Here is a 26438-nt window from a genome sequence, read left to right on the forward strand (position 1 = left end):
CACCAGGTCGACGTGCAGGTCTCTATGAAGATCGCTGTTCCTGACAAACCAAGGAGCATCCACAATTTTCCTTAGCACTTTGTTTTGAAAACGTTGTATGAAATTGATGTTGCTGTCTTTGGTACACCCCCAAAGTTGTATACCATATGTACATACTGGCTTTAATATCTGTTTGTACAGAAGTAACTTACTTTGTTTTGGATTGAAAGGATGGAGTTTCTTCCAATCAGCCAATACAGCTTCTTATATTTGATTCCAAGCTCTTCTCTCTTCTTCTTGACATGGGCCTACTGCTGAGAGATGGAGAAAAGATTGACTTGACAATTATTTCCCACTCATGAGTGTGTGCATGGATTATGCATGGTTATGGCATGGATTATGCATTTTTCATTTGTAAGATGAATGACCTGTCTGCAAATGCTCCTTGTCAAACTGTACTCTATGCAGATAACACAACTCTCGTCTCAAGATATGCTATTCTTCACATACTGCAACAGATTGAGGCTGAAGCTTTCAGTATGGCGACTGATTGGTTTGCTGCAAATGGGCTGCTGATAAATGCTGAAAAAATTCAAAGGATGGTCTGTGGTCTTAGAGGTGGTATCAGAAATTATGTGGCTGCAGTGAAGCTTCTAGCATTTATTTGGACTCCAAATTGGATTGGAAGGTACATGTGAGTAATGTCTGTACTGAGCTGTCTAGAGTCATTTATGCTCTACTAAGATTAAGAAATACGATTTCATTGGATAAACTGAGAACTGTTTACTTGGCCTTGTTCCAATGTCATAAATGGAATATGGTTTAGAATTTATTATTGGGACATGCTCCCTCAGGAAATGACATACTCTTGTGCCAAAAGCGAGCCATGAGCTATGCTAGGTAAGCCTCCCAGGGAAACATGTCGTCTTTTATTTGTTGAGTTGAAACTGTTAACTGTGCATAGTCTGTATATTTCATCAGCTTTAATAAGTGTCAAGAGAAGTCGGTTACAACATAATGAAAGAGGTTCACTTAACAGATTTAATGTTAGAACCAGTCATGATATTAATATTCCTAGATGCAGACTTAGAAAGACTCAGGACCACTGGCTTTCTTGTGGTATAAAATTTTTCAACAACTTTTCAACTAAACTCTTAATTTGCGAAATGCTCCATTAAATGTGTTTGAAGATTAAATTGCATCAGTGGTTTGAAAGAAACCCATTCTATTCAATGAATGAATTTTTACATGGCTGTGATATTGATATAAAGATTATTTATGTTTTATACTACCTATGTTTCTGTGATTTGACCAAACTGTGATTGATTCTTGTTTAATCTCCGTTTGACCTGACTCTGATATAAATGTTAGCAATCGGTATTGTTTTGATTATTAATAGATGATTATGTTGTTGTTTTTTCTGTTATAATTAAATTTAATTATGATCTGGACTGATTCAGCAGTGGAACAAATAAGCTGTGATGGGATTTATATTGAATGGAACTTATATTAATATTGTATTGGCACTAAATAATCATATGACGAAACTCTATGTTTGTAAAAGCTCTTGAGTTATTAAACATTATTATTATTATTATTATTCAATTATTTCATCACTTACAAAGTGAGCATTTTTTTATTGTAACCTAAGTCGGCCGTTGGCAAGAGTTTAGTACATCTCTATTCTGTCAAATTTGAAAAGGATCTAATCATTGATACCGTGCTGAGTACAACCGTCTTTTGAATTCCATGTTTTGCACTCCCTGAGGCAACTGAGGTTCGCTGAAACCTTCTGCCTGATCACTCCAACAGTAGAGATAATTATAGGGACAGCTGTAACTTTTTCCTGCTTCCAGACATCCCTGATTTCAGCAGCCAGGGGAGATACTTGGATATTTTCTCATTGTAATATTGTTCCAAGTTGTGGCAACATGGTATGCCAACATCAATCAAAATAGTCTCCCTGGCTGTCTTGTCCATGAGGATAATGTCTGGCCGGTTGTGCACAACTGTCCTGTCAGTCAGCACAGTGCGATCCCAATACATCTTGTGTATCATTCTCAAGTACAGAAAGTGGCTTGTATAGATAGTATGGCAATTTTTGATCCACTAGACCAAACTTCAGGGCAAGATCCTGGTGTAGGATCCCAGCAACAGAGTTGTGGCGCCTCAAGTAGTCTGAAGCTGCCATAAACTGACAAGCTGACATGATGTGTTGCAATGTTTTGGGAGCCATACCACATCTTCTACATAAGTCACCATTTATAGGCAGCTTCAATATATTATGCTTCTTGTAGCTCTTAGTAGCTATTACTTGGTCTTGAATAGCTATCATGAAGTCTTCTGTCTCTACAAACATATCTCCGTGTCTGAGCCACGCATTTAAGGCATCTTCATCCATCCCAGGCTGTCCCAAAATGTAAGCATGCCTCCCATGCAGCTGTTTTGCCCGCCATTGCTGAAGGATCTCATTCTCATGCTGCCCATCTGTTTTTGGATTGTCGTTGAGCTGTACAGAGAGATTGAGTGGGGTATATCCCAGATCAGCTCTCCTCACCGCATTGTACAAATCTCCATCCTTAGCCAAGAAGTATTGTTTCATGCTTCTGATCTGCTTCATACATTCCCATCTGATGTCAATGAGCCCACGACCTCCATTACTCCTTGGTAGTACGAGTCTCTCTATGCAGGCTTTGGGGTGGTGTGCTCTGAACTTGGTGAGAAGAACTCTTGTAGATCTCATGAGGTCCTCAAGATCAGTCTCAGTCCATTTGATAACACCAAATGTGTATTATTATTATTATTATTATCATTATTATTATTATTATTATTATTATATTATTATTATTATTATTATTATTATTATTATATTATTATTATTATTATTATTATAATTATTATTATTATTATTATTATTATTATCATCTGATGGGTGAGTGGGGCTGTATTTGATGCCAGTAGACGCATAGAGAAACAATAGTGTAGACGTCAATGGTCGACATTGAACAGGATAAGGACAGGCTATGGTTGAAGTGACACAGTACTTTATTGATGGAAATTTGCAGATTGATCTGAATGAGACTAGAGCAGACCAACAGACTATTGTACTCATAGTTACGCACTGCAAGGGTAGAGTCTATCTGAAAAATGTTGATGATTTTATAGTATTGACTGAGGAAGCCAAGGTTTAAGTTACAAACTTGGATATCTGCCTCTAAATAATGATTTGTTTTCACATTCACTTTTCTTTTTAGGGCTACTGATTACTGAAACACAATGAAGATCATCAACAAGTGCCCACTCTCTATTTTATTGTAACACAACTAGTTTCAACTCTTCAAGGGCCATTTTCATGTGTAATAGTATATTTCGCACCTAGAGCAGAAAATGAGATTTTTCCAGCTCGAAATTGGTTTTCAAGTCCGAGGCCGTAGGCCGAGGACTAGAAAAGATTGAGAGCTGGAAAAACATTTTTGCCCGTGGTGCGAACGATATTTTTTGCCACACTACAGGTATTGCTGACAAAATAAATAAAGAATACAAAATAAAGAATACTTGTTAAGCTATTGTACCTATCTCTTGATTTTAGTGGTAGAAGATTTGCAGTCAGGATTTCCGATTCTTTTAAAATTTCACTTGGAATACCACAGTCATCTTCAAGCATTTTTGAAAATTCGGAATGCACTAATCAACAATAAATAATTGAATAAAACTGGTTGTGAAGCGAATTAGTTTGATTTGAAACTGGAACTGAAATCATGGCGACTTCACTGATGATGAAAGTGGACACTCGCCCGATCTAGCGGATGACTTATTAACTACTTCCATGAGCGGCTGGAAAGAGACAACTTTCTGGCCTAGACCGGAAAAGAAACCCTTTTCTGACGTCGTCTGCAAACAAGGTCTTTCAGATCTACGTAGGGACTGGAAAACAGCTGCTTTCTGTGCAGTGTGGCGAAAAAATAGTTTGGATAAAAAAACATTGAATTAATGTTAGTTTATGTTCATATCACGATTATTCATATGATTTAGTTTCATGAACTGCAAAATTTTACGGAAAGTGGTTTGTTCAGATCAGACTGAATTGAATTCATTGATTTATTCCTATTTAAATATGTTGTATGGATACAGAATTTGTATTTCATATTTTACAGTCTAGCACTTTTATTTCCATAATATGATATTATCATGCCAGAATTTATAGCAGCTTCTCTTTGTCTCAGAAACAGAGTAACGGCCAGCAACAGTCACAGTTATAACATAGTTATTCAAAAGTATTCTTTGAGTATCTATAGTGAGGTCCACGTTATAATGGTATTGTACGTTTTGCAATGGTGTTGCTATCCTTGTCTATCGTTCAACAAATGTGAAAGAGTTAGGGGTTAGTTTTTATTCAGGTTATATTTAATAATGTTTTATTAGGATAGGTTAGGTTTTTGCTTTAAATTGCAATATGCTAGAAGGGGCTGAGGTCTAGGTAGAGTTATGTTTATTGATGTTTCAAAGGTAAAAGGATAGGTTAGGGGGTTAGGATTTTGCTTTGAACCACATGTTTGTGAACATGTTCATGAAATGAACCACATATGTTTTGTTCTAAAGATGACGAATAAATCTAAAGTATTAAATGTGAAAGGGTTAGAGGTTAGGTTTTATTTAGGTTATATTTAATAATGTGTTATTAGGATAGGCTAGGTTTTTGCTTTGAAATTGCAATATGCTAGAAGGGGCTAGAGTGCAGTTAGAATTATGTTTTTTGAAGTTTCAAATGTGAAAGGATAGGTTAGGGAGCTAGGATTTTGCTTTGAAATCTAAATTATCAAATGTAAAGGGGTTAGGGGTTGGTGGTTAGGTTTTTTGGATTATATTTAATAATGTTCCATAAGGTTAGGTTAGGTTTTTGCTTTAAAATTGCAATATGCTAGAAAGGGCTAGGGTCCAGGTAGAATTATGCTTTTTGATATTTCAAAGGTGGAAAGATAGGTTAGGATTTTGCTTTGAAATTGCAATATGCTGGAAGGTATTAGAGGTTTTTCAAATAGTTATGTTTATTGATGTTTTAAATGTAAAAGTGGAGGTTGAGGGTTCGGTTTTTGTTTTGAAATGACAATATGCTGACTTAGTTATAGTGTTTTTTAACATCAGTTAAATAACAACTGTTATATTTTTATTAATTATATTTTTTAAAAGTACTCTTTCTTTTATTAAATAAAATGATAATATATTGATTATTATATTGAATTTAATGATAAATCATCATTGGATAATAATATCTTTATAAAATAGAATGACGATAGGCTCCAGTTACAGTGCTCGGTAGCCATCATCACAAAGAACGTTACATTCAAAGATCTGACTGAATGGAACGGGAAAACCCGTTGATAACGCATGCGCGATACGGTGCTGTCTGAGAGAGAGAGTGGTTTGTGAATTTATATCTATCAAATCATGTGGTATGATTCTATTGAAAGTTCAGCAAAACTAGTTCAAGTTTTTGAACTGTATAATTCTATCCTATTGCAAATGGGGTTCTCCAAATCAAATTGAATTGAATAAATAAATGTTCATTTCCCAAAAAAATAAAACTACCACATCAATTACAAAAAATATCAGATAGTTTACAATTATTTGTTTGTTACAATAAACATTTCTTATAATGTATCCTCTACATCTACATGTTTAGTGTTTTCTGTGTGGAAATTGACTTACTCCACTATAGCATACCATGTTCTAGAGTAGGGTAGTAGGAATTGAATAAATAAATGTTCATTTCCCAAAAAAATAAAACTACCACATCAATTACAAAAAATATCAGATAGTTTACAATTTGTTTGTTACAATAAAAATTTCTTATAATGTATCCTCTACATCTACATGTTTAGTGTTTTCTGTGTGGAAATTGACTTACTCCACTATAGCGTACCATGTTCTAGAGTAGGTTTTGTTTGTTTGTTTTTCTTTTGTGCGAATTAGTAATTAGTTAGTGTTTAGTAAGTCATTGGGTGGTTAGATGAAAATATGATTTGTTGTTTCAATTAGTTTTCTATGTTCTGTCTTCCTTTGCTCATCAACCAATTGTGTACTATTGTTTTGAACTTTCTAGGATGATTAATCTGTCTAAAGTACATGAGAATAAGTAACCAGTTTCTACACAAAAATAAACCCTCGGTCAGCAAGACCTCATGTCACAGTACATCCACTTGAATCCCCTCTTAAAATTCATAAAAACAAACATCTTCTCAAATCTATAAGACTGTAGACGTTACCAATGTAATACAAATCAGAATAAGATATGACCAGTTGAGAAACAGACAGAAACAAACACAAATAGAAACCCTCGATTAGCAAGACCTCATTTCACTAACAGGTTCCATCGGTCAGAGAGCGCTACGTTTTGAATTTGAGCACAGTAACTGATAACTGCCAACCTAGAACTAGGAAAAAGGCATGCCAGCACAAGGAGGACCTTGTGCCAGCAGTAGGAGGACTATTATATAGTGAGAAGGTACATGGGGTGGGGGAACGTACAAGTCCATCTAAAGTGAGGTCCACATTATAATGCCAGTGTTTGATTAGAAATGGTATTGCTATCCTTTTCTTTCATTCAACAAATTTAAATTACATCATAATTGTATAAATTGATATTGAAATTTATAATTTATTGCTTAATAAAATATAATAATTGATTATTTTGAACGAGAATGAACAATTAATAATACATCAATAAATCTGTATCAGCTACCGTCTATTGAAGGCATTGACAAGACAGAGATAAAATTCTTCAGTGGTATGTTAGACCAGGGTTTTGGTAAACGTGGTCAATCTGACTGTATCCTGATTTCTGTATATACTATATTTGTTGTGTTACAATTTCGAGATTTATATATTTTTCTCTTGTTGGGATAAAATGACAAAATACTATCTATCTTGTGAGAAGATAAACTAATATACTAATAAGTCATATGCTCAAAATAATAAATAACCTCGAGTTCAAACAGCTGCCTTTCCCCAAAGATAAAAAAAACTTGCACATGCAAACTTGTGAAGGTGTCATTGCTAATAATTGTCATATATTTTCCTCTAGTTAACAAAATGTTCACCTGTAGCTCTGTATATAAGGGTGTTTTCAAAGATATTACAAAACGGTCGAATTTTATGATGTACAATTGATCAATTTACTATTGTTGATTCTAGATAATATAATAATATGCTATTAAAGGCTAGCCCAACTTTTATTCAAAAAAATCATTAAAATTATGCAGTGGAAATCGTAAAATGATGAAATGATGTATGAGATATTTTCAAATCTTTAATTTTTTGACACTAACAATATTCATGAATACACTTAATCAGTATTGCAATTTTGAATGGAGTTCCAAAGTTTTCTAGTACAATATGAATACTATCTGAATTACATAGTATTTTTTGTGAAATTAATATATTTTTCTCAATTCATGCCTACTTGCAGTAAGATAGTCTACATGAAGAACTTGTTGATTATCATTATCATATCTAGAATTATTCAATATGATTGTTGAATATTTAAAATTTTTAAATATAATTTGATTCCAAGTTGAGGGATAGCAGCTATAAAATATAAAACAACAGCTTCATCAATTTTTGCCCAGTTTACATTTTCGTTCATTATTTAGAAAGCAGATCAGATTGCTGCGCAGACTCTGTACAAGGGGTTGGCTATATCTTCTGCCAGCTCCGAGTCCGTAACGCACGATAACATAATCTGTTTTCTCTCACTGATCCTGGCCATTGCTGGCAGTGGAGAGAGTGATGTGAAAAATAAGTGAATCAGGGCTTCTGTGTTCTGTCTGTAGACTCCTCCGCGAGCGCTAGTGTTATCATGGAAAGTAGTTTTGATTAAGTATCCCTTTGTAGATGATTATTAATTGGATTTAAATGTACATATGCTAGATACAGTATTCAACAAGTTATTTTTTGTCACGAGTCATATTATATTCGTCATAAACAAATCGTTGCGTCCTTCAGTTTCGGTCAACAAATAAATGTCTACAGTCCAATATTTCTTTTAGGAAATTGATGATCGGTTTTATCAACACTACGCGATGGATGAATGCGGTTGAAACAATATTCATAATCGAATTTTAATGTGAGTATAACAAAATCAAATGTTGAGTTGACTAGTGGAGAACTGAAGGAATTTAACTGTTGTTGGTTAGTGTGCGCGGGAGGGGTACTCAGTTGCAGCTCAGCTCAGGCATCTGTACCAGGATCGTCTGGTTTATTGAATTCATGTAACTGTGAACTATTCTTTCGTATTGATGTTAAACTTTAGATATAATTTGTTTCAAATTGAGTGTCAAAAGGTATGTACATAAAGACTGCAGTTTTTTACGAATGTACTTTAATGGCATATGTTGCATACAGATGGTGGACATTTTGCAAGTTTCGTGCTTTATGATACAAGTGCATCGAGAATTATCAAAATATATATCCATAAAACTTACTGGATCAATTCGCCCTAGTGATAACACATAACTGGATGATAAAAATTATAAGGTGAGTGCGAATTATAGTATAATTTACTTTTGATTTAATTTGGCCCGAATTGAAGGTTAGGCCTACGATTATAGGCTATCACTGATAACTAATGAATTCCGAAGATTTTTGTCGACATTCGGTATTAGTATTTGGTTCAATTATTCAGCGTGTTTGCTTAGATTTCTTTTTATAATTATTCAATGTTAAATCGTGAATGAATAATAATCGCAGTTCAATGAAATATTCCCTGTGCTAACTGTACGCTGCTTCCAATAAAAAACCTGTTGAATCAATTATTTAATTATTAATCCAATTGTTTGAATATTATGTCTTTCTAGTAACAAAACTCGATTTCATATTATCTTATAATATAGCCTATCTCATCTCAGTTAATAAAATACCTACAGATATAGGTTATCCTCAAAATAGCTAACTTATAGGCTATAGAATGATTATTTTTTAACTTTAATGTTTATGATATATATCTTTGGGAATTTAATTGGACTATTCTGTAATTTTATTGATAAAATTATTCTTTTTTAACTGGTTAATGATGTGTGGTCAGTGTTGGATAAATAACTCCCTTATCCTAACCTGATCTGACATACATTCAGTAGCCTAATAATATTGATTAGTTTTTGGAAATAACTTTTATGACACATTATATTTTTTTCATGTACTTCCCACACACTCTATTTAAATTTTTGAAACTTATGATTTTGCAGTCTTAAGAGGCTATTGTTTGAGGCCTTTATGACGGTATCGCTGTGGGATCACCTACCAATTTAAAAGTAGGCTTTGGAATTAAAAGATAGATATGTATCAATCAAATCGATTTTGAATTTGGACCATTACCTAGTTTGAATAATTGTTCACATAATTTTGATAACTAATGTAGAATTAAGTAGGCTATTGTCATGATTAATCTTAGTTGAGTTACTCTGGTAAACGTATGCTGTGCAAGCTTGCAATAATATGTTGTCCATTTCGGTTTTTTCTTTTGAGTAAGTTGGTTTTTTTTATTATTCAGAATCCACTATTTATTAGTTATATGTTCGCTTATCACCTATTCATTGGAATTATTCATGGATTACAATCCGGAGTTTATAACTCCGGAACATAATCAATACATTGGAAATTATTGAATTCAATGAATCATAATAATTCATTATTAAATAGTTGAATTGTTGACTTCTCAAGTTTACAACTCGCTTTTTAGCTTGTTTTTAACCCATTGTTGCCCAAATGATTTTTTCTTCCAAATTCATTTATTTCCCATTAAAATCAATTGATTGAACGAACGTTAGCGAGTTCTACTTTTGACTCCAGGCCAATGTCGTCTGTCTGTGGGTTTGTTTGTTTGTATGTTCTACAATAACTTTTGAACAATTTGATCAATCAGCTTAAAACTTTGAACACATTTTCTTGGAACCTTTTTACAGATCAAGTTTGTTGTACAAGAAAATTAATCTATTCCTTCATTCCTTTCCAGACAAGAAAAGTATAGGCTCTCAATATAACTATGTATTTTGTATTCTATATATACTCAATAATCACGGAAGGAAAAATCAATAAGTCATATGGAATATTGTAAATTGATTTCAACTATTGTGAGGTCCATGTTTTAATGACAGTGTGTGATTTGCAATGGTGTTGCTATCCTTGTCTATCGTTCAACAAAGCGGATGGCGCTATCTCTTTCACGCATTGCCACATCGTTTATCAACCAGGTAGAAATTCAACTAATTTACAAAATATTTAATCACAATTAGGTTATAAAAATGTATCATTACATCTTTGAAATAGTATATTTCGCACCTAGGGCCGAAAATGAGATATTTCCGGCTCGAAATCGGTTTTTAAGTCCGAGGCCGTAGGCCGAGGACTAGAAAAGATTGAGAGCCGGAAATACATTTTTGCCCATGGTGCGAACGCTATTTTTTGCCACACCAAAAAAAAAACTTCCCAATATATAAGAAATTAAAAAATAAATAAAATTCAAACAGCCTATTTTGATAGTTTGAATCTTGGTTATGACAACTTTCACTGTCAATTAATTTCAATATTACTAATTAATAATTTACAATAGTGACAATATTTTTATACTATTAATATTTCGAATAATTGTTTGAATTTTTATAGCTCGCGCTTTGCGCCTGGTGCAATATCTCATGGATAGATGGATGAATAGAATTTTCATTACTTTTTTGAAATAATGTGATTAAAAAATTAATATAATTGCATATTTCACAGTTTTGTCTCAAAATATATCTAAAAAATTGATTGAAATTTAAATTACGGTAACTAATATAAAAAATAGCTAATAAAAGTCGAAATTCATCGACAAAAAAAATGTCACTGACCGAGGTTCGAACCTAGATCATGTTTGTAATTCACTGAGCTTTGAGTTCTGATGTATTACGCCTTTACGCTCTCGGCCATTGCATATTTTTGATCGAAGAGGCCTGTAAGTCAGGTAACGTATGTAGGCTACTATAATATAGTGTATAGCGGCAAACTTGAAGCCGGTTTGCCGGCATTTTCACAACAAAATATTGCTCTGAAAATACTTAAATCATAGAGAAAACATTCGAAGATTCAATCTTGAGTGGGCCTAATGTTTTCTCTATATGGTTTGATAGTGAAGAAAAATTATCTAAAAGTTTCAATAACGAATTACGGAAAAATTACTAGGAATTTTTCAGTCAAGGCTGAGTTTCACCAGTAGGCTTACCTTAAACTTTAGATCTCTGCTGTATTTTCCTATTATTATTGTTGATTGTATTGCATTAAGAAGTGGATAATAAAAAATAAACAATTATTACTCTACCTCACTTTTAAATATTGATAAAATTATTGTACTTTGATTTCAAATTCGATTCTTCACTTTTAAAGACTTGCGATACTTACCTTTCTGACAATGGACAATGCAGCCAACATTAAATTGTTGAGGCTATGGAGATATCATCGTATTATATTGTTTGATATCAAAAACACAATAATAAATATTAAATTATGAAACAGTAATTCATAAAATATATTATAGACATGATACCGCGATTCACGATACATAATTATATAGATTATTACAGTCGTTATGAGATTATCTCTATGATTTTTGTGAGATCGGACACGATCAGCTGTTATTCAAGGTCATTTTACAGCCCTAGGGCCGTAAAGTTTTACCGGCCTGGTCGGAAAACAATCACTTTCGACCTCCATATGACGCACGTAAACCAGCTCATTACATCCAATTGTGGCGAAAAATATATTTTCTTGACAAATAAAATATGATTAACTATTTCCAACAATAATTCATCAGATATACCAGTATCAGCTGTTTTGGTGGCAAGGCTGAGATCTGGCAACCCTTTTCTCCTATCTTACTACACTGTCATTATAACATGGACCTCACTATAGTGATTTTAATTGAACAGCTGATAGAATCTCAGTGGCATTTTTGAAAATTATTATGCTAGATTATCTTTGTCAAAAAAAAACAACAGTCGATAGGTGGTAATTCTTGCCTATTTGGGGTGAAAATTACTCAAAAAAAGGCTTCTTTCGGGCAATCGTCACAGTGTGAAATTTGATAATGATAAAATCATAATAATTATAATAAAACTACAGCCTGAGATATATCATGGCCAATTTGTATGCAAGATTTGTTGCTTACAAGGCAAATGATAAATTGTTATGATCAGCTGATTATATAAATTATTTCTAATGCTTGTGAAGAAAATTTTTGTTGTTAGTTGTATTGAAACTGATTTAATTGAAGCGAATATAATTTTTTGATATAATAGACCTTATTAATTTTTAATAGTCAAATAATTCAATAAAAATCACTAAAATAGTACAGTAACTTAGGGTATTCCTCAATAATATTATTTTATTAATCTTGAATTTTGGTGAACCTACTGATTGGAACATATGATTAACAACTACGGTAGACAAAAAATAATCGAATATTATTTTGATCAGCTGATTGATCAGATTTCTTAAGGTGCGTACAGACTCTCGCTCTGGTCCGCAATCGAACGTCACTCGAGCAGATCGATTGATGATCGACCGGGGAGCAAGAGTGGAACGCGAGAAGAGCTAACATCTCCCGTAACGTTCATGATCGGTGCGAGCGTGGCGGAGCGATAGCGGAACGAGGGCGGAGCGGGTTGGAAGCGCGTATATCTGTTCGCACCTTTAAGCTTTAAATTTTCACATGTTTGGTAAAAATGTTCCTATTTTAATGATTGAAAATAATTCATAATTTATATGAAAACAATTCATTATAGTGTTGAATTTATATATGGCTATTTCATTATTACAGTAACAACAATTACTATTAGCAATGAAAAAAATAGATTAAATCATTAATCGCTCCTAAAGCTGCGTACACATACTCGTGCTTCCAACCCGCACCGAGCACGCTCCTCCCTCGCACCGCCCACGTACCACCATCGCACAGCAATCGCTCCGCCACCGCTCTCTACTCGCACCGATCATGAACGTTACGGAAGATGGTAGATCTTCTCGCGTTCCCCGGTCGAACCATTGTTGCTTGCCGGTCGATCATCAATCGCTCTGCTGGAGTGACGTTCGGTCTTGGAGCGGAACGAAAGTCTGTACGCACCTTAAAAGTCCTTTCACGCCTAGCGTAGCATAGCTAGAAATAGGTTTCCGGAAGACATAGCCGAAATATCCTCTGATGCTAATCAATCTGTCCAAGCTTGGTTCCAGCCGCGCGACTAGAGTCGTTGCTAAGGAATCAGTTTGTATCAGTTAACTTTAAAACTTTGAATTTCCAACTCATATTATTTGAACCATTAGCCTATACAAATTGTGTTCCTTGGCCAACAAAATTAATTCATTCCTAAGTCGTTTTGTAGGGAATAATAGAATAAATTTGAAGTGAAAATTGGACTTTTTGAAGTGAATTCATAACCTCATTCTTTTTTGAAACTATTATTTGTAAAAATTTGGGAGAAGACAGTTTTGGGCTATGCCTGTCTTCTAATCATATTATATTGAAATTATGATTTCAATTGTCAATGAAATAAATAAATAACATTGAACGTGCATAAGAAGAATACAATTTACAAATCGCAAATGAGCTGTCAGCTTGATAATCAATCGCATTCACTTAATAACTCATTACAACTTTGAGCATGCTGCAGTCCATCAGAAATTCAAAGTATTGAGAAAACGCAGAAAAGCTGAGAAAAACGCTGATTTTGGGCGTATCTTTGATGATATATTAATTCACCTCATCACAAAATTTTTATACCCCAGCTAAACCTCTACCAAATTTGAACATTTTCTGTCTATTACTTGATGAAAAAACTGAGAAAACGCAAAAACCGCTATTTCGGGCGTATCTTTGGCGTTATTTCAAATTCCTTCTAACACAACATTATTACACCCTAGCTTAGCTTATGTACTAAATTTGAACAATTTCTGTTCATTAGTTCTCGATAAATCTGAGAAAAAGCAAAAAAACGCTTCAAAAACGCTAATTTTGCGCGATATCTTTGACGTTAATGTATATTCCTTCTAACACAACATTATTACCCCCAACTGAGTCTTCTGTACTAAATTTGAACAATTTCTGTTCATTTGTTCTCGATAAATCTGAGAAAAAGCAAAAAACGCTGGAAAAACGCTGATTTTGGGCGTATCTTTGACGTTATGCAAATTCCTTCTAACACAACATTAGTACACCCTAGCTGAGCTTCTGTACTAAATTTGAACAATTTCTGTTCATTTGTTCTCGATAAATCTGAGAAAACGCTGGAAAACGCAGATTTTGGGCGTATCTTCGAAAATTTTTCCAAATCCGTTTTTAGTGCGCCTCTAAAGGGCCAACTGAACGAACATACCTACCAAATTTGAACGTTTTTGGTCCTGTAAATTTTTAGTTCTGCGAGAGAGTGAGTGAGTCAGTCAGTCAGTGAGTGAGTGCCATTTCGCTTTATATATATATATATATATATATATATATATATATATATATATATATATATATATATATATAATCATGAATAGAATCAATAGAGATGATAAATTATAATATAGGCCTAATTCATAATAAAAAACAAGATGGAATGGAATGAATTGATAAAAATAGTCATGGAAATTGTAACTGAACCATAGTAATAATAACTGCATAGGTCTATCAGAATTCAAGTGTATATGTTTCTTTGAGTGAAAGACCACAAAGCAATTTTTATGTAACGTAGTATGATGGGCCACAGTTGTATTACATTTACTACATCTCATACTATTATTTTTAGTACTGTACACGTCTTGACTGTGTTCCATTGGAAACAATGTGATGATTCAGTACATGAAAGAGTACTTTGTGGCACCACCTTCTTTTATCCTCATCTCCTAAAGCATGAGAGTGAAGGTTTACCCAAAGCCAATCTCTATTCATGTAGATATGTCAAACATTTTAGGCATATGAAAGCAAGGTTATCAAGTTGTTCTAGTTTGCTCTTCCTTACCCATCTATGTATTTATGTATCTATGTAATTGCCAAGCATTACTTCTTCGTCTTTTTCTTCTTCTCCTCCAATGTCACCTTCTGAAAGAGTTCGGTATCCTCAGGAGGAATAAATAATGTGATATTTTCATCCAAGATATCATATTGTGCCAAAAACCTATTCAAATTCGAATAATGACAGCCTGCTTCAAAGGCTTCGAAGAAATTAAATGAGAATATTTTCACACCAACCCATTCGTGACCACTGATCCCATTTGGGAACATTTCATTTCAAATTACTAGAGATGACCTCTTTCGTAGAAATTCATAAAATGAACTTCTGCAATCGTTGAACACATAAATTGAGGATACATTAAAATGAAAATGAGGAATTTTCACATGAATAGAAAAAATATATAGCTCACTTCCCATTTGATGACAAGACACTGCAAAATTCATGGACTTCTAAGTATTCTAAAAAAAAAAAAAAACGGTGAAAACAGTTTTGTAATGTGATAAATGTCTGCCTAAAAGTAATCAGAACGTTTGAATTATATTAAATCCACCTCCAAATTCATATTATTTGAATTACATCAATAATAATGACCTGTTCCCATTTTGGATCAGTGGGCACGATTGGGTTGATTTTTTATTGTAATATTGAAAAAATGACAATAAGATAATATGAAAATATTATTTGTAATTTAATTATAGTAAAGCTATGTCAATATAAGGTTGTATGTATGATGATGATAATAATCATCCCTCGAATCAATTTTTAAAATAAATCTATAATAATCTATGAAAACCCGCACTGCGCCATCCACGTTATATTCTTGGTTGAATCGTTTATCATAAGTGAATCATTTTTATCTATTTTTAAAATTATTATTTAAATAATTATTTGGATGGTTTGTACCAATTCATCGCAACGGAATTAAATTCAGTCCTAAACTGCAATTTGTCTGGAGTATTCCTTTGAAATTAATTAAATTGAACATCAGTATAATATTATGGTGAATTTATTGAATATCATACAGATTTATTTCATTCTTCAGAATGTATTCATTACACTTAGTCTGTGATATCTAGCTAGATATTTTTTATAATATGAGGTTATTGATTTGTACTGTGACATGATCTTAACTGTAATAGGTTGCTGTTGACATTTTGTGTTTGATATTCATATAATAATATGAAAAGAATGGATAACGTAGAGGCATAGTAATATTGTACATACTATTATATTATTATGCATAGAGGCAAGGATCATTTATTTATCATGATTTGATAATTTGCTATTTCTCAAGCTTTTCTTCCAATCAACATTCTATCCTATACTATTAAACGAGCAATTTCTGTTTATATTTATGTTTATATGTTTGTATTTCACCGGATCTCAAAAACGGCTCTAACGATTCTCACGAAATTTGGAACATAGTAGGTTTATAATATAAAAATTCGATCGCACTAGGTCTCATCCCTGGGAAAACTCGCTGAAGGACATGAAAAGGATAATAATTATTCATCCTTGGAAAAACAGCTGATAATTTCGTCGTCTGTTGATAATGGAAATGAGTGAGCGAGTGCGTCTGTGGAAAATCAAAATCTCATCCCCGAAATTTACGAGCTGACATATTTATAGCCAACTGTAAAATATACGCTCGACCTAGAAGATGAAGAAACTTTAATGGTTTGAAAGGTAAAATGAATCATTATTAATAAAAAATGATAATCATATTCAAAATAAAAATATATTTTTGCAATGTTTTCAAATTCATCAAAAAAGTTAAATTTCCTTTTAACCCATCAAATTATCTAAAACTTTTTTTAAAAGATGCACTCAGCTGCTGGGGGGCTCTTTGCATGTTTATTATTTTGTTTATAAAGTGGTGAGACCACTTTCAGTGTTCATAGTTTATAAATAACAGCCCTTTTTGCATAGTAGAAGTAGAAGTAATTCTCAAGTGAAATCTTCATAATACATAGGTGAATGTTGGGTTACATGTTTACTCTAATAAAGTCCAAAATAGTAACTAGATGCTATTAGTGTAGAATGGTAGCTTACATAGTATATTAACAAATATTTTAGCAAACATAGTATATCATTCTTAATATAAACTATAAATATAATTTCCTCTTTCATTATACATTTTCTATGCTTTTGTACTCCAGAGCGAAGCTCGGTCCCCCGATATTTCAATAAAAATTAATCGTGGCCTAAATGTGTTTAATATTTTTTGAACAAAAATAAAGTATATAATTATGTATGCTTGGACACATCTCAAGATGTTAATCAATTGTATTTCACTTGGATTTCATTTACTGCTGGATCGACTGTGCGGGTGGTATTTGTTTATTAGGCTATTTTCTTTGATGTTCATGCAAGTATACTGGTTTTTGGGTAATTAAATGAGATTTTTTTCCTCTGCGGGATTCGAATCTAACATCAGTCCATCAAAAGTGTTTTTATTGTTCTATTGATCTTTTTTGAGTTGTATTTCATCATGTTTGTCTTCCTGCTATTTTTATGAAGATGACTTAGGATTCAATACAGGGAAGATATGGATATGTGACGCATCATCAAATCTAAGCTACCGAACTGATTAACTTGGGATTCTGTATAAGTTGAAGATCCTGAATTTACCGAGGATGTTTATAAGCCTATTTTTTAAATAAATTGGTCTCGAGGTAGCGTGATTGGCTCTGGATTGAAAGGTTATATCGGATCGATCCCCGCCGGAGACAATTTGTTTTAAACAACATAATGGAAAATTAAGTCTTTATATGATAGAGCATTCCTTGGTTATGATATCCCTGATCTTAAGCTATAATGACTTATATTTTGTTAGTAACTCTCAAGTATTTGAAGTGCTTGGTTGTATAAGACTCTACTTATGATTTTTAAAGCTATTGAAATACGTTTGAAATTAGCTGTCAGCTGCGTAGGCCTACATCTCAACATTTCATTCTATCTTTTACTTCACTGCAATTTTTTCACTGCTTTAAACTATGTGTACAACATTGTCATTCTTCCCAGGATGGTACATTACGTGGTTGTTCTGTGCTGTACTCAATATACCTAGCTCTACCGCGCCTTGACACACTGTTTGATCTAAAATTAATCTTTCACTTATTTGAATTAATTATTGTAGTTATATTGCCGTATAATTCATTTCAGAGGAGGTATTGAGTGAGAAGAATCGTATCGTTCTTTTGAATCACTTTTCCACATCAATACCTGATTGATTAAAACGTGTGTGCTAGTTCCATTTTACAGCCGGTTATAAAAAGTAAACTTGGATGCAATTGACTGTCTTGTAATGCAGTTAAAAGCGAGCCTCAGCCTGTGTCTATCCTTGCCCTGTGTCCATCTTATTCAAATAGGAAACCTCTCGTTGTTAGAGTTCCGTTGTTTTCCAAACGGTTATAAAGATAATAGTCTACTTAGTCGAACAATAAGCTTCATTCACTTTCCTCGCTCCAAAAACGGCCTCTTGGAGTTACGTTTTCACGAAACAAAAACCTTTACATACTAGTTCTTTTATTATTCAATTGATGTAGAAGTACGGTTTTTGCGCGCAACGACATGAAAAATTGGAGGTGGAATAACTAACTATAGTAGAAATGATAATAATGGTATTGCTTTCCTCCTCACCAGGGAACTAGCTTTCTTTTTCTCTCTATATGTTTGTATTGATAGTTAAAACCCTGAAGTACGCCTAAATTTAACTTTTATCACCGTTTTTGGTGGGCTCTACATGAAAGTTATTATAAAGATCATAGCTCATAACTGATCATTGTTAGTGGAGCTGGCCTTGAGCTGTTTGTTACCTGATCAACTGGAGTACGGGGCGCTTGTCGCTTAATCGATGCGAGTGGTTGGGTATCATGATAACAACAGGTGGGCTAATCACTTCCCTTGATACCATCAAACATCTTGCTATTTATGAAATACAACAGTTTGCAACAGTCATGAATTTATTTACTACTAGCAAGTAACCCGTGGTTTGCACTGGGTAAAATTTGGTGTTGTATAATTAAATCTCCTTATATTCGGGAAACCTGAAAAATAGTAAATAATTATTTATTATTTTTTTTAAAATTAAGTGGATAATCTCCGTCAGAGTTGAAAATTCTCAGCAGAAAAAAATGAATTTGATTTGTCTCGAATCCGCAACCTTTCATTCATGAGCTAAGCTTACTACCAATTATGCTATGAAGTCACTTAGAGAAAGCTCTGTTTAGTTGCGCTTATATTATTGCGTAAACTTTGAATCACAAATTCGATAAATGTGTTTAAATTATTTTATATTGAATTAAAATTAATAAAAATGAATACAAGCCTCGGTAAATGCAGGACCTTTTTATAAAATTTCAAGTTGATCAGTTCATTAATTCAAAAGTGATAATGCCTCAATCGTGTATTTCCTATCCCTTACATGTATCAGCCAATACCTTCATTTATAATATTATAGAAGATAGGTTTATAGATTAATTAAAATTAATAAAAGAAGTATAATAATATAGAGTGACCTGGCTGGCTCAGGTCTGGTGTCAGAGTTTTCAGGTGGCATTGATCAATTTCTGGGCCTCTGTCATGACCTAACGACTGCTATTATGCAGCCGGGACCGACAGTTAAAAGTGTTTCTCCGAAACACGGAAGTGGCACGAGAAAAATATCTTGCCCGGGCCGGGATTTGAACCCGGGCTACTGAATTATAAAGCCAGCATCTAATCCACTCGACTGTGACCTTTACTTGACTCACTTTAATTAAAATTAATATAGGTCTACTAGCAGGAACCCGTGCTTCGCAAGGATCTATTTTCAAACTTGATAATCTGAAAACTTGATGTAATGAAATTTTAAAGAACTTAAAATAGGCCTATAACCATCCTTGGTTAATTAAGAATCTAGCCTATAAGCAAAATTTCAAGTTAATTAGTCCAGTAGTTCAGACGTGGTGATGCGTCAAACATAATTTTCCTATCCCATACGTGTATAAGCCAACTCTTTATTTTGTTATAGATATGGTTAACGACTGCAAGATATAGAAGTGTGGAACAGAATAGTTGTGAAACTATGATAGCGCCAGAAGTGTCTCAAACACAATAGTGGGTACTAAATGAACTTTTTGAAAGTGATTTAAAAAAAATGTTAAAACAACAGAACTGAAAGTTGTCAACCTTATCATTCTACCTCTATTTAGAGAGGCTTTTGTTTGAGCCGAATGAAATCTTCTATCTTCTATATATATAAAAAAATAAATGTCTGTTTGTGTGTTTGTTCCCTGACTTGAAAAATACTTGACATAACGGCATGAAACTTTGGGAATATATTGTGTGAATATTGGGGATGGTTTCTGACCAGAAATTTTTATAGGGTGGCTAATAATGATTATTTATTAATCTATTTCACAGACCTATGTTTTCGAAATTGTCGGCCTAGCGGCTACCGAAGAACGGAAAGATGATCATGATACAAGATCATATTGAGATAATATGATTTAGAATCTAAAGTTACCAGCTGTAATAAACACGTCACCCTATGATAAATTGTGTAGGCTACTGGTATTACAACGGTAGTTAGGAGTTGAAGTGTAGTTGATTGGTACCAGCTGTAGATAATGGTTCCTTAGAAGACCTATACAAAAATAATTATCACTCCCCTATCATTGAGTAACCGGAAAATGTTGGGAAAAAATTATTCACCTCATGGAAGAGAGTTGTTCATATTACATTTATTATTACTGAAGAATGTCAGAATAATTCACAATTTTTTTGAATTTAGCTTAGCTTATTTTCATCCTGAAAATCCTAAAATGGAAGATGGAAAGAATAATTATGTAATTCCTGGTGATGATTCATCGTACATCGCATATTTCCTGGACCATCTATTGACAATCAACAACTATGAACATTGAACTCATCTTTGAAAAACTAATTTATCCTATCTATTTTTTTTCAATTCAACACTTTACTGTTAGATATTACTACCAATTGATTGAGAAGAATATGTTTTGGGAATAATGAATGCTGCAATACTAAGCACATAGGAAGTCCGTATTTAGATGTGAATGAAAATATTGATTGTCAGATAAATTTCATGATTCACCAAATAATGTGAAGTGTACATTGACTTTTGGCGGTACAAAGTTCGCCAGGTAAGCTAGTTGTAAATAAAGCTTTATTTATTAATAGTCAACACTGAAAAAAGACAGGCTCAATCACCAGGAATACTATAAATTCTGTGAAGGACCAGTAAGCCATTAATTATGATTAGTTTAATCACTTACATTATGGACAATCAATACGTATGACATTTATTAGCTACAAAATAAAAAACTTTGATTGAAGTGACCCCGACTACTACAATATGAATAACCATTTAGATCAAATAAAAGATATTACTCACATTTCTCATCAACTCGTACTTCTTGTTCACAAAATATTAACACAAAAATATGAGTTATATTGAATGAACTCACGGCTAGTCTCAAGTTTGTCTTTTTCTGGCCATGCTAAAAATGAATATAGGTTTATGTTTGACATCTTGTTTTTGTAATCTTGTTGTCTTTAAGAAATTTTTCAATGTGATTTTCTTTTGCAATAAAATTTGAAAAAAATAATTATCAACAAACTCCTAACCAAAGAAAATATCTGTGCTCTGTTGTAATCGGAATGTATGAGACTCATACAACAATGGAACAAACACGTGGCAAGCTAGCGCTTTCAATTCATGGAAAATTAAATTCGATCAGCTGATTAATGAAATTATTTTAAGCTTTCCAATGATTATAACAAATGTTAGAATATCATGTGTCAATTATTATCTCAGTTCCATATGGCATTCACCTTACCATGTTCATAACCTTACTAAATATGATCCTTTTTCATCCTTTGAAACCCTTAGAGGCAAAATATCTCAAAATCCGTTCTTAGTGCGCGTCTAGCATGTTTGAAGAATATTTGTGCAAAGTTTCAAGTCTGTAGGACAATTAGTTTGAGCTGTAGTGTGATTTTACATAAAAATTTTCGAAAAATGCCCTCTCATGGACCCCCCTGTGCACCAGATCGAAATTTTTCTGCATAGATCTAATTTTTATTCGTAGCTGGAAAAAAAAGTTCCTCATGACTTTGCTGTGCAATGAGCGGTTAAAAAGTACAAAATTTTGGGGGGGGCCCCAGCTCCCTCAGGGGGGCAAATTTCTGAAAATCCTTTCTTAGTGGATGTTTTCAGGCTACCATAAACAATCGTGCAAAATTTCAAGTTTTTAGGCTCAGTAGTTTGGGCTGTGGTGTGATTTCAGTCTGTCGGGGCTTAGCCTTTTATAAGTATAGAGATAACTATCCTTGATAAATTAAGAGTCTTAATGCAAAATTTAAAGTTAATCAGTTCAGTAATTCAGTCGTGATGAAACGTCATTTGGGTATTTATCTATCTCGTACATATTTATAAGTGAATTCTTTTTTTTATAATATAGATGACCACTCAAGCAAAGTATCAACTTGAATCTTGACAGAGAGAAACTTTAAAAACTGAAAAATTGACTAATTGTAAACTTGACAAAATGAAAACTTGTACTGAAATCTTGAAGAACTGAAAATAGGACTAAAACCATCCTCGGTAAATTGAGAATCTTTGTGCAAAATTTCAAGTTAATCTGTTCTGTAATTCAGACGTGATGATTCGTGTTTTTTTCTATCCTGTACATGTATAAGAATAAGCCAATTATTATATTTTCAATAGACAAAAATAGATTAATAATAGATTAAAAATATATTTAATAGATTAAAAATAGATTTAATAGATTAGACATTTTTTTAATTATATTTTTGATAGATTTCAAGTTAGTCACTCCACTAGTTCAGACCTGATGAAGCTTCAATCGGGAATTTCTATCCCGTACGTGTATAAGTCTTTATTATATTATACAGGGTGATTCATAATTATGGTAAAATAATTTAATACGTGATAGTAGAGGTAAAAATAAGAAAAAAAGTTCTAATAAACATATATCCATAAACGCTTCATTAGCGAGCTATACCTATACAGGGTGAAAGAGTTCGCCCGGAATTCAGTTCCTCTGATGAAATACACCGATGCTGAATTGTTTGGGGACTAGTTTTTGAAAAACTTATGCTGGATTCATATGTAAAAATATCTGAAAAATTGAATAAAACTAGTCTGGAAGCTGTAGTGTGAGTAGTTTTTGAGAAAAAAGTTGAAATATGCAAAAAATCTAACTAGAAGAACACAGACTTATACGTTTGATGCCCAATAACTTTCTTTAATGTAGAGTAAACAATTAATTTTTCGCAATAAAAATTGTAGAGAATTTAATTCTGAAAAGAATTATGTAAGCTGTGTAAACTAAATTCAAATGAAATTTGAATAAAATGTATTCTTATGTAGTACATTACACCACAAAAATTTGCTGTTTTATGAGGAGAGAACTAATAAGTCATAGGTTGTAGCTGATTGCAAATAATACATGGATTTTAATAACAGCTGATTTATTTTGTTTTGAATAAGAAAATATTTAAAAGAAATTATTTTCAGAAATATTTTAGCTCACTGTTGAACAAAACAACAAACTGTGAGTTAGGCCTAATACTGTAACCGTGCTGTGATTTTTGTTTAATCTATTAACCAGTCCTTTGTAACCATTCCACTTTGCTTTTGTGTTAAGTGTTGACTTTTTAAAAAATGGCAGGTAATTTTAGACATTATACATACTCCGAATTAGCTGACATTCATTTAATGTATGGAATGGGACACTATACTGTAATAGAAGCAAGACGTTTGTATCAAGAGAACTTTCCTAACCGAGTATGTCCAAGTTCAAGGTTTTTTGACACTATTCATCAACATCTGTCTGAAACAGGTTCTTTGATATCCAAAGAGCACATTTATGCATGCAGACCCCGATCTACTATGACTTTTGAGTTAGAAGAACAAATTTTTAATGAAATTTATGAACATCCAGAGAAGAGCACGAGAGAGTTGTCAGTGCAGTTTAATGTCAATCAATCTATTATTTGGAGGATACTAAAAGAGCAACAATTACATCCATACCAACTCCAGAAAGTTCATACTCTATTGCCAGGCAACTGTATTCCCCGTGCTGGTATTTGCCGATGGTTTTTAGTAAAATTTGTTGACCCAAACTTTTCAACAACCGTTTTATTTACTGACGAGGCAAAGTTTACAAGAACAGCTATCGTTAACGTCCACAACGAACATATTTGGGCAGATAAGAATCCTCATGCCATCAGTCCTAATTGTCCACAACATCAGTATTCAGTAAACATTTGGGCAGGAATCATAGGAGATCATATACTTCTGTTCGAGCATCCTCCCAGGCTTGATGGCATAATCTACTTAAAATTTTTGAGAGAGGAGCTGTTTATCTCACTTGAATATGTACCTCTTCAGTAGCACCAAAATATTTGGTTTATGCATGATGGAGCTCCAGCACACTTCAGTGTTGCTGTTTGTGAACACCTGAATCACAGCTTTCCAAATCAATGGATAGGCCGAGGTGGGCCAGTTCCATGGCCAGCTAGGTCACCAGACTTAAATCCTTTGGATTTTTATCTTTGGGGACACTTGAAAACCTTAGTATACAATACTCCGATTGATACCATTGAAGAACTCCGATTAAGGATTTTGAATGGAATAGAAATTATAAAGCAGACTCCTGGAATATTTGAACGGGTCCGACAATCGATGAGAAGACGTCAGAACATATGCATTTAGAACAACGGAGGTCACTTTGAACATCATCTTTAGTCTTTTGGTATAAGTTTAATGTCATTTAGATATGTTACTTTCATATAAAAATGAAACTTTTCATAAAAAAACCGAATATTCTATTTGCAATTAGCTACAACCTATGACTTATTAGTTCTCTCCTCATAAAACAGCAAATTTTTGTGGTGTAATGTACTACATAAGAATACATTTTATTCAACTTTTATTTGAATTTAGTTTACACAGCTTACATAATTCTTTTCAGAATTAAATTCTCTACAATTTTTATTGCGAAAAATTAATTGTTTACTCTACATTAAAGAAAGTTATTGGGCATCAAACGTATAAGTCTGTGTTTTTCTAGTTAGATTTTTTGCATATTTCAACTTTTTTCTCAAAAACTACTCACACTACAGCTTCCAGACTAGTTTTATTCAATTTTTCAGATATTTTTACATATGAATCCAGCATAAGTTTTTCAAAAACTAGTCCCCAAACAATTCAGCATCGGTGTATTTCATCAGAGGAACTGAATTCCGGGCGAAATCTTTCACTCTGTAGTCTGTATAGCTCGCTAATGAAGCGTTTATGGGAACTTTTTTTCTTATTTTTACCTCTACTATCACGTATTAAATTATTTTACCATAATTAACAATCACCCTGTATAGATATCGATTATAGATAAGGAAAGGGGGCAAAATCATTGTACTTAATTTTCAGTGATTATTTATCAATGACACTGAAAGTGTCTGGATTTATAAAATTGCTGATTACATCACAGGTTGCTAATGAATTCGATATAGGATGCAACTGAATGCTTTTATTCACCACTTTGTCAAACAAAAACTATCGAAACCCCTTTTGTAATTTTTAATTTTTATTGCGGATGATGTTCACACAACCTCTTTGTGCGTGGGTAATCGTTGAGATTATGAAATCATACCGGCAGGATTCGAACGTACGACCCACTAGATTACTAGACCAACCTGAACGGCTCAAGTAATTTCCAACCACAATTCTCTCAACCTTGTGATCTTGCGATGTTGAAGAGCGTGTTAGTTTCAAATTGGAATTTCAGACTACTACATTGCTGCACCGGTCATGGGTCCAATTCATTGCATTCCGCCTGGCATTGCCCTCATCCAATTTCAATGAACATGCTAAGGAATTTCAATTTTTGTAATTTATATTATTTCAATTCACAGTTTCGTCAATACAGTAGTACATATCTCATTCTAGATTAGTTCAGTTTTGGTAGACTCATTGGTTTATAAGCCGGCTAGCTAAGTAAGTTAGGTCGACCCAAGTCGAGGCAACTGGCTGGCAGCGTAGGAAATTTCACTGGATTACTGAACAGTATAGTGAATACAGTATTAGTTAATTACAATCAGTGATTACTGGATTTTTTCTTGACTATAGACAACAGTGAAGCAGTAAATTTTGTGAGCCTTAACCAATAACGGCAGTCATAATGTAACACTGATGTCCGATGAATTCATAAATCTAAATGTGTGCAAAATCACGTGTAAGATTCTGAATGCATTACATTTTTTGGCATGCTATCTGAAATGATATCAATAGATGTCTTTATCACGTAATGCTTGTCATTTCTTGTTATATTGATTCCATTAGAAATACAAATGTAAGCTACAGCAACTCCTTTTGATGACGTCAAAGTCCATATCGGCTGATGTAGCCTACATTTT

At 33.2% G+C, this 26438-nt stretch overlaps 1 protein-coding gene across 1 annotated transcript in view; it reads left to right on the top strand.

Annotated features, from left to right (window-relative positions):
- Positions 1 to 7691: 7691 nt before the first annotated feature.
- The window catches only part of LOC111046953 (plexin-A1), a 168203-nt gene continuing 149456 nt past the window's right edge, over positions 7692 to 26438 (top strand). The window contains exon 1 of the mRNA XM_039441633.1: positions 7692 to 8511. The gene's annotated coding sequence lies outside the window, so the exon portion shown is untranslated. The remainder of the gene's footprint in view (positions 8512 to 26438) is intronic.

Source organism: Nilaparvata lugens, chromosome X (assembly GCF_014356525.2).
Source record: "Nilaparvata lugens isolate BPH chromosome X, ASM1435652v1, whole genome shotgun sequence".
Classification (NCBI taxonomy): Eukaryota; Metazoa; Arthropoda; class Insecta; order Hemiptera; family Delphacidae; genus Nilaparvata; species Nilaparvata lugens.